This window comes from Petaurus breviceps, unplaced genomic scaffold, assembly GCF_028583685.1.
Source record: "Petaurus breviceps papuanus isolate PSGF00001 unplaced genomic scaffold, PetGlider_PUasm1.0 38, whole genome shotgun sequence".
NCBI lineage: Eukaryota > Metazoa > Chordata > Mammalia > Diprotodontia > Petauridae > Petaurus > Petaurus breviceps.
In genome coordinates, this window is record NW_027186304.1 from 101,688,321 (window position 1) to 101,696,476 (window position 8,156).

Here is an 8,156-nt window from a genome sequence, read left to right on the forward strand (position 1 = left end):
TTACATAAAAATTATCATTATCATTATTACCATTATAACTTATTCAGTGATAGGTCATAAAAAGGTTTATTTAACCATAGCATAGAAAGAACACTAATATAGCACCTTACTTAGATCTCCCTGATCTCCACATGCAGGGTTGGGTGAGGTGCCTCTTGCTGGGCTTTGGGACATCTGCCAAATCTGAAGGACCCTAACTCCCTGTGAGCGTTTTTATGGCCTTAGGTGATCAGGAAGTCATAGTCAATACTGCTTGAGGTCACTAAAAAACTACATCAACTGGCTTGAACCTTACTTTACTCAGCCAGTCATTAGGGACTTTAGGACTTTAGGAAAAAGACTAACTCATATAGGAAGGAGAGGAAATCTGCCCTGTCAACACTGAGTAATTAAAAAAATAAATGATAGGGGCAGCTAGGTGTAATGGGAATGTAAATTTTAAAGATCTTCCCTGCCCCTAGGCTAAAGTGCACCTGGAGCCTGGGGTGGGAGGCTTGTTTTTCAGTAGATACTTTTTGATTGGCCAGTGGGTCCAAAAGGTTTTTACATTCTCTGAGCCAGGAGAAGGCTATATAAGCCCTGATGTGAGGCTTTGTTTTGGGGCTCACTTTGAGAAGTGTTCTGTGATTTCATCTGGATTCTGGAAAGCCGTTGTCCAGAGCCCCCTGGCTTTGAAAAACCCAGATGTTGAAACCCAGATGTTGATTGGGTATGGATGTAATGGTTGGACAGTTTGGAAATCTGTCTACTTGATCTGTTTCTGTCTTGATAATTCTGCCTATATACTTTGAAGTTCGGGGTGCTGACCTTTTTCCCCTGAACTAAGTGAACGATACATATCTGACTGATTAAAGTAAGCTTTTAACCCATTTTGAGTTGCTTTCCTTTATCAAAACAGATCCAAGAACCTGTGTTGGCAGCAAACCCTGAGGACGCTTCGGATGCTTGCTGCTACACCAGGTGGCGCAGTGAGTAAAGTGCCAGTCCTGGAGTCAGGAGGACCTGAGTTCGGTTCTGACCTCAGACACTTAGCACACACACACACACACACACACACACACACACACACACACTCACAACACTAGCTGTGTAACCTTGGGCAAGTTACTTAACCCCAATTGCCCTCCAAAAAGGCAAAAAAAAAAAATAAATTATAATCCCAGAGAAAAGATAAGGAAATCTATCTCCTAGCTCATGGCAACTGGTTCCTGTGTCAAGTATTCTTACTTGCTTTACTTTGTTATAAGGGAGGAAAGGGCTTCATTTTGTGAAGGGGCAGTTGAGCGTGAATTTTTTTCCCCTAAGAAATGACTGTGACATAACTACAAAAGGCATCAAGAAAACATATTTCAAAACAAATAGACTAATTGGAGAGGGGAAAAAAAAGGGTTAATGAGAACCTGAACTCAAAATCAAGAGACCAGCTCCTGGAATGACAGATATTTACAGACAGGCTTGTTTAACCAGTCTGCCTCCCACATACAACACATGGGTGCCACCAATACTTTGACACAACTCATACAGAATATATTAACTGTCCAGTCTGTGCCAAATGCTATGCCAGGTCCTGGGGATGACCAAAAAAAAAATAACTACAAAGACAAAAGTCAAATAGGTCTCCGCCCTCAAAGAGCTTATATTCTATCTGAGAAACACATAATACACAGGTAAGGAAATAATAAAATACATATAAAGTAATTTGAAGCCCAGTGCTTCCCAGAGTGGGAAGTTTGTGTCAGAGGAAACCAGCACATGAACATTCCAGTGGGAATTTTGTGCCTTCTGTGTTCTACAGGCTCCTCTAATTACAGCATAGCTTACTTAAGACTTCAGCACTGCTTCTCTGATCTCTACCTCCATATCACTTACATGTCAGTCTAGTTTAATTATCAACCAATTATATGCTTCATTATAGCAGCTTTTAAACATTTTGATGTCAGAACCCACTGAAAGTATCAGAGGGACGCCCAGTGAGTATGCTGACCATACTTTGAGAACTAATACTTTGAGATTCCCATCAACTGCCACCCTGAAGGGTATCTGAATCCCAATGATTCCTGGGACTTATCCAAGGTATAGATGGAAGTATCCCATAGAAAAACTTTAGACACAAAAGGGAGGAAAGTAGGTAGAAACTCTGTGGTTTTAGGTGCCATTTATGATCTCCATGGGCATGGGAGTATAAACCATGAGAACTTTGGAGCCAGGATTAAAGGTGGAGTAGTGCAACCAGCCCAACATGGAAGCCCTGAAAAGTCAGTGTCTGGAGACTAGGGGGAAGGCAGCTGAAAGAAGCATAAAGCAACCATTTGTCACGTATTGTCTTGTGTCAGAAGCAGAGGTAAACAAAAATTATCAGAAGCTGGGCCTTTAATATTAAACAATTTCAATGTAAAAAAAAAGTATGTTATGGAAATGCTTGTTTTATTTCTTAAGTTCAGAATAAAGTAAATAAAATAAAATAAAAACTGCTGCTATAAGCTCATCTTCTTTGCTATGTTAGACTCTCATATCTGTATAACTCAGCCCTGACTTTCCTTTTCATTTTTGTCTTTGTTTGAAGCACCTAGCAGAGGATTTTAATAAGCTTATTATTTAATAAGTTTATTAATTATAATTCAATTTTAATTAATATATAATATTATAATTATTTATAATTTAATAAGTTTATCAATTATAAGTTTAATAAGTTGATTGGATTTAATATTTGGATTATACCACTATCTATCTCTTGCTTGGCCCTTTTCATTGTGCCATGTGGAATTGTTGTTCTGAACTGAGTAAATGCCTTTACATCCTTATCTCTCATCATGAATCCTCCTGCTTCATGGATCATGTGATTATAGATTTAGAATGTGGAAGTCTATTAGAGACCATTGAGTCCAACCTCCTTATTTTACATACATGGAAACTAAGGCCCAAAGAATTTCAATGAATGAGAACTCAGGGCCTCTTGAAGAAATCTAGTCTTTCAGATAGTTCTAATTGCTAGAAAGTTTTGTCTTTACCTAAAATCTAAAAGTTGTTCATATTATTCTTTATGGTAACTCTCTAATTTACATGCTAACCTGTTAATAATTAGCAAGCATCTATTCTTTAATTTCTATGAGCTAGATGCTACAATCAACACTAGATGATGGAGGGGATCCTATCAGGACTATTCACCACAACTATCTATTGCCCATGGGAGTTAGTTGGACTTTCTAATGAGTAAGTAGAGAAAACTGATGGCCATTCACCTAGGAAAAGGCAGAGAAAAAGAAACTGTTCATCAGTTGTATAAAGCCTTGCTGGTCTAGATATGGGCACTGAGAGTGATGAATCCAGTGAAGTAAGCTACAGGGCAGGAGAAGTAAAAACTTAGAGGCAACTCCTTTCCTGCCCCAAACTGCAGCAGAAATTCATAGGGTACAGATTCAACTTATGAATCCTGAAAATGCTGGTGGTTAACCTGGCATGGCTGCCAGCTCAGGTGTAGACACAAAAGCCTATAATGATCCTGATGATCAACCCATACCAACTACTAACTCTGGCATAGGAGCAAAGAGATCAGGCAGTGACAGGAGAACTGGGCCTAGTAGACCAGTCACTAGTCTAAGTTATGATGTTACAAGTAAACCTGAAGATATGGTCACATATATCTCCAGGCAACAGTAATAAAGAATGCCCATGTGTAATGTGCTTCTGATGTAATTGCATATATTTACTGCTGTACATGCAAATTACTACATATTACACAAAAGTGCTAACCTTCCATTTGAGTAGCTTGTTCATTAAGAGAACATGACTCAAAATTTAATAAATGTTCATCAGGGGTATAGTGGTATGCCTGCATTTAGAGACATTTTCACCTTGAGCTGTCCTAAAAATAGGAAGAGAAAAAGGAAAATTTAGAGAAGGAAGTTTTCAATCAATCAACATTTATTAAATGCCTACTATGTACCAGGCCCTTGGCTAAGTGCTGAATACATAAAAAAGATGCAAAAGACAGCTTTTGCTCTCAGGTTTTAAGTTTAAGAAAATAGTTAAATGAGAGAGGACCGTGGAAGGATGTATATCCATGTGAGAAAGATTGCCTGGGTTAGGCTTGCCTGACTTGTGAGCAATGGGTGAAATATAAAAGATCTTTTTTTCATCATTTCCTTTCTTCCATCTATGGAAAAGGAAGTGATAGAAAGACTTTGGATCAGATACTCACTGTGCCAACCACCAGAGGGTGGTATCAGTCCAAGAGAGTTTGTTCTTGAGTTAATGTTGAGGAGGTAGAATGGAATAAGAAGGCAGCTTTTTTTTGTTTTTGGTGGTGGGGGTGTGGGTGTTAGGAGGATTGTGAAAATAGCTATTCAGATGTATAGAATATTAATAGGTTTTTTTTAGTTGTGGTTTGGGGAGTAACTATTTGGGTAGTTAAAGAAAAACAAATACTTTTTAATGATTATATTATTGTGGAAAATTAATATAGTTTATATGTTATTGATTGGCATGGATTATATTTAGTCTTATGCCTCAGTCAGAGAAGGGTAAAATTTTACGTGGTGGAAAAAACATTGTTTATTCACAGATTCACATTTATCATTCAATAACTAGGAGAGACTTGGACTTTAAGAAGTAATGGAACAAAAATTTTTTTAAAGTGTCAGTTTTTCATGGTCAATATGACTTCTTTTAATATGGCAAATATAAGACAAAGCAGAGCCAGAACTAGTGGCAGGGAAGGTGGGCTGTACTTGTGGTGCAATTTGCAAAGAAGCATAACCTCTGTTAATATTATTTTTTTTCTGAAAATTCTACTTTTCATTGCATGTAGGTATTTTTTGTGGTAAATCAGCTATGTACATTGCAAGGGAAACTCAAAGGTTCCAATGAGACCTAAAAAAATTTATGTGATCTTGGCTTGCATTGAATAGTGATAAGTGCTAGAGGATTCTGCCCAGGTTAGACCATATGTGGAATATTGTGTTTAGTTCTGAGTACCACAACTTAGAAGGAAACCTGAAGAATGTCCAGAGGACAGCAACCAAGATGGAGGTCCTTGGGGCCATGCCACATGAGGGTTGGCTGAAGAAACTAGGCTTGTTTAAATTGGAGAAGAAAAGACTCAGAGGGATTATGTTAGCTATCTTTAAGGCCTATCACATGAAAGAAGGATTAGACTTGTTTTGTTTGGCTCAAGAACTAGGAACGCTGGATGAAAATAGCAAAGAAGGAAATGTAAGCTTGATGTTCAGATGTGGAATGGGCTGCCTCAGGAGGCAGTGGGTTTTCCTTCAATGGAGGTCTTCCAGCAAAGGCTAGGTGATCATCTATCTGGTATGTTATGGTGGAGATTCTTTGAGAGGCATAGGTTGAACTAGATAATCGCTGACCCTATCAACTTTGAAATTCCATGATTCTGTAATAGTAATACTTCAGGGACACAATGTTCTAATGCCACCTAAAGCACACAAATGTTTTCTAGCCCTGCTATTAACAGAATATTTTCACTTGATTTGAAAATAGTTAGGAGTAAGGGGGCAGGCACCACTGTGCAAAGGATAATCTGATCTTTAGGGGGTACCTAGGATAGAGAAAAAAATTCAACCTTCACCCCTATGGCATTGAGGGATAGAAGATAGGTGACCATTTAAAAGGGACACCACAACAAGAGAACCCCAGGTGGGGTAGGCCGTGCTAATAATTCAATAGATAAAATCATCTGAGGAAGCAAATATGTTTGTGCTCGGGTTAGTGGAGTATCATAAAATGAATCCCAGAGAAAGTGGTCTTAGTGGGAAGTAAGTGTTCTGCCTTTTCCTCTCCCCATTCTATACAAGATGTCCCTAAAGTCTGGACACATAGAAAATCTCATTAATGGCATATTTTCAAGAAATGAAATGAATGAAATTTTCAGGAACATTTTATTTAATTAGCATAAATTTTAGCCATGACAATTTCATATGGAATAAAAGCTTTCATTAGCTATTGGGTACTATTTTTCATATTAATGAGATTAATTTAATTTAATTAATTAATAAGATTTCCTATGTGTCTCCTATGTCTTCCTATGAAATCTCATTTATGCTAATTAAATAAAATGTTGAAAATTTCATTTCATTTCTTGAAAATAGGCATAGTAACCAGCCATGTGACCTTGGGCAAGTCACTTAACCCCAATTGACCTCCAAAAAGAAAAAAAAGAAAATTGGCATAGTTAATAAGATTTCTTATGTGTCCAGACTTTAGGGACATCCTGTATTAACTGCAAACCTGGGGCAAAGTCCTTTTGACCTTGTGGTTAGTTGTGACTCCTGCCATCAGATCTCCATGCCCTAAGGGATATTCAGATCTCAATTAACAAGCATTTATTATGTACTTACTAAGTGTTCAAGGCAGCTTGGCATAGTGGATAGAGAGATGGTTTTGAATGAATGAATGAATCAGTGAGTGAAGCATTTATTAAGGGATTACTATGACCAATGCACTCTGTTCACAAGCACTGGGGGTATAAATAGAAAAGCAACCCAATCTTAATTCGATTCTTAAGAAACTCCTATTCTTTTTTTCTCTCTCATAGCTGATGTTTTAATATGCAACTAGAGGATCAAACTTCATGGCATGGTATCTGTAATAGTAAAACAAAAACAAACAAAAGTATAGCCCTCCCAACACGTTTGTCTCCTCCCCAAATCAACCCACCCACAGGCGGATGGAGCAGAAGGCAGGTTAAGCCAGGTATGGAAATGTAAGCATCAGCACCTGGCCTAGCTTGTGCAGGGTTAGCACCATCCCTTCCTGGCCTCCCCTTTGTGAATTCAGTATTAAGGCTGTCCTTTCAAGCAGCTCCAGCTTCTGACTGCCTGGCACAGGGGGAATCTTCAGCCATGTTCACTGGCTTGTGGAGCCCAGCTTGAGGACTGTAAGGAGCTCTGGTTCTCAAGTCACACAATGGCAGGTGGGCAGGTCCACGAGGTCTCCGTGAAGCAAGGACTAAGTAGCTCACATTATAAGGAGGGAGACCACACACATAAAGGATTTCAGCTGCAAGTCAGATGGAAAGGTTCCATGATCCTTAGGGTGAAGAAACAAAGTGTTTCTTTTTGCTATTTTTTTTACTGATAAATTCACATCTGTTTCCGAGGTTGAAACTTTCAACAGTGCTGAGGACCCAGGTGGCCAGAATCATATTTTCTGAGATTTCAGTGGGATGACTGCTGCTGAGGTGGGGACTATATCACCTGCCTAAGACATTGTCACATTACATCTCCATGGGCATCAGTTCTTGGATGATAGTTCTGGAAGCTGAGATTGAAGTAAAACTGGTTGTCTTTGGTCTGTCTCCATCAGCATCTGAGGGGAGTAGTGGCTTGACCCTCCTGGAATTTGTGGCCTCTTGTCTCTCCTTTGGGGTGCCTTTGCTTCTTCAGTTAGTCTGCTTTGCTCTGTTATTGGCAGATAGTGGATATGGATGGGATGAATGGACTCACTCCACAGGAGCTGTTTCTCTGGATAATGGCTGAACTAGAACTAGGACCAGAAAGGAGCGGGGTGGGTGGGTGGGTAGTGTTTGGTATTACTGCTGCTGTTGCTACTCCCAGGTTCCTTGGCCTTACCTGCCCTTTGGTGGAAGTTGGTTAGTAGTTGGTGCTGGGAGTGGTAAAGATGGTGGGCCCCTTCTTCACATTCCCTTCAACGATGGATAGAGGAGAATCAGCTTGGAAGCAGAGCTGGGGTGTGGTGGGGTGGGACGTGGCTATTTCTAGGGCTTTGGGGCTTATGGTCCTGGCCTGTCGCCATCATGTTTAAAAGGATGTGGTGGTTGCAGTGATAAGGGGAGTTTGACTTGCTCGCCCCCTCCTGTCTCTTCCTGAGGTTTTTCTGAGTTCACATCTTGACTCTGAGTCCTGACTCTGGTCTAATCACTTAACTTCTTAGTGCCCCTGGCAACTTTTTAAGACAATACATTGCAGAGCAGGTGATGGCTTGTCTAAATCTGGGGCATTTCCTTGTCTGCAGTTCCCTATATCATGAAATCATATTTCTAGTCCTCCCCCCACCCCAAAATGTTCTAGGCAATAAGGGTACAAAAACAAAAAATGAGATAATCCTGCCCCTCAAGGAGCCTGCTTTCCACAAGAGTGATGTGGCATGTTTACAGATAAATCTATAGAAGACATCTA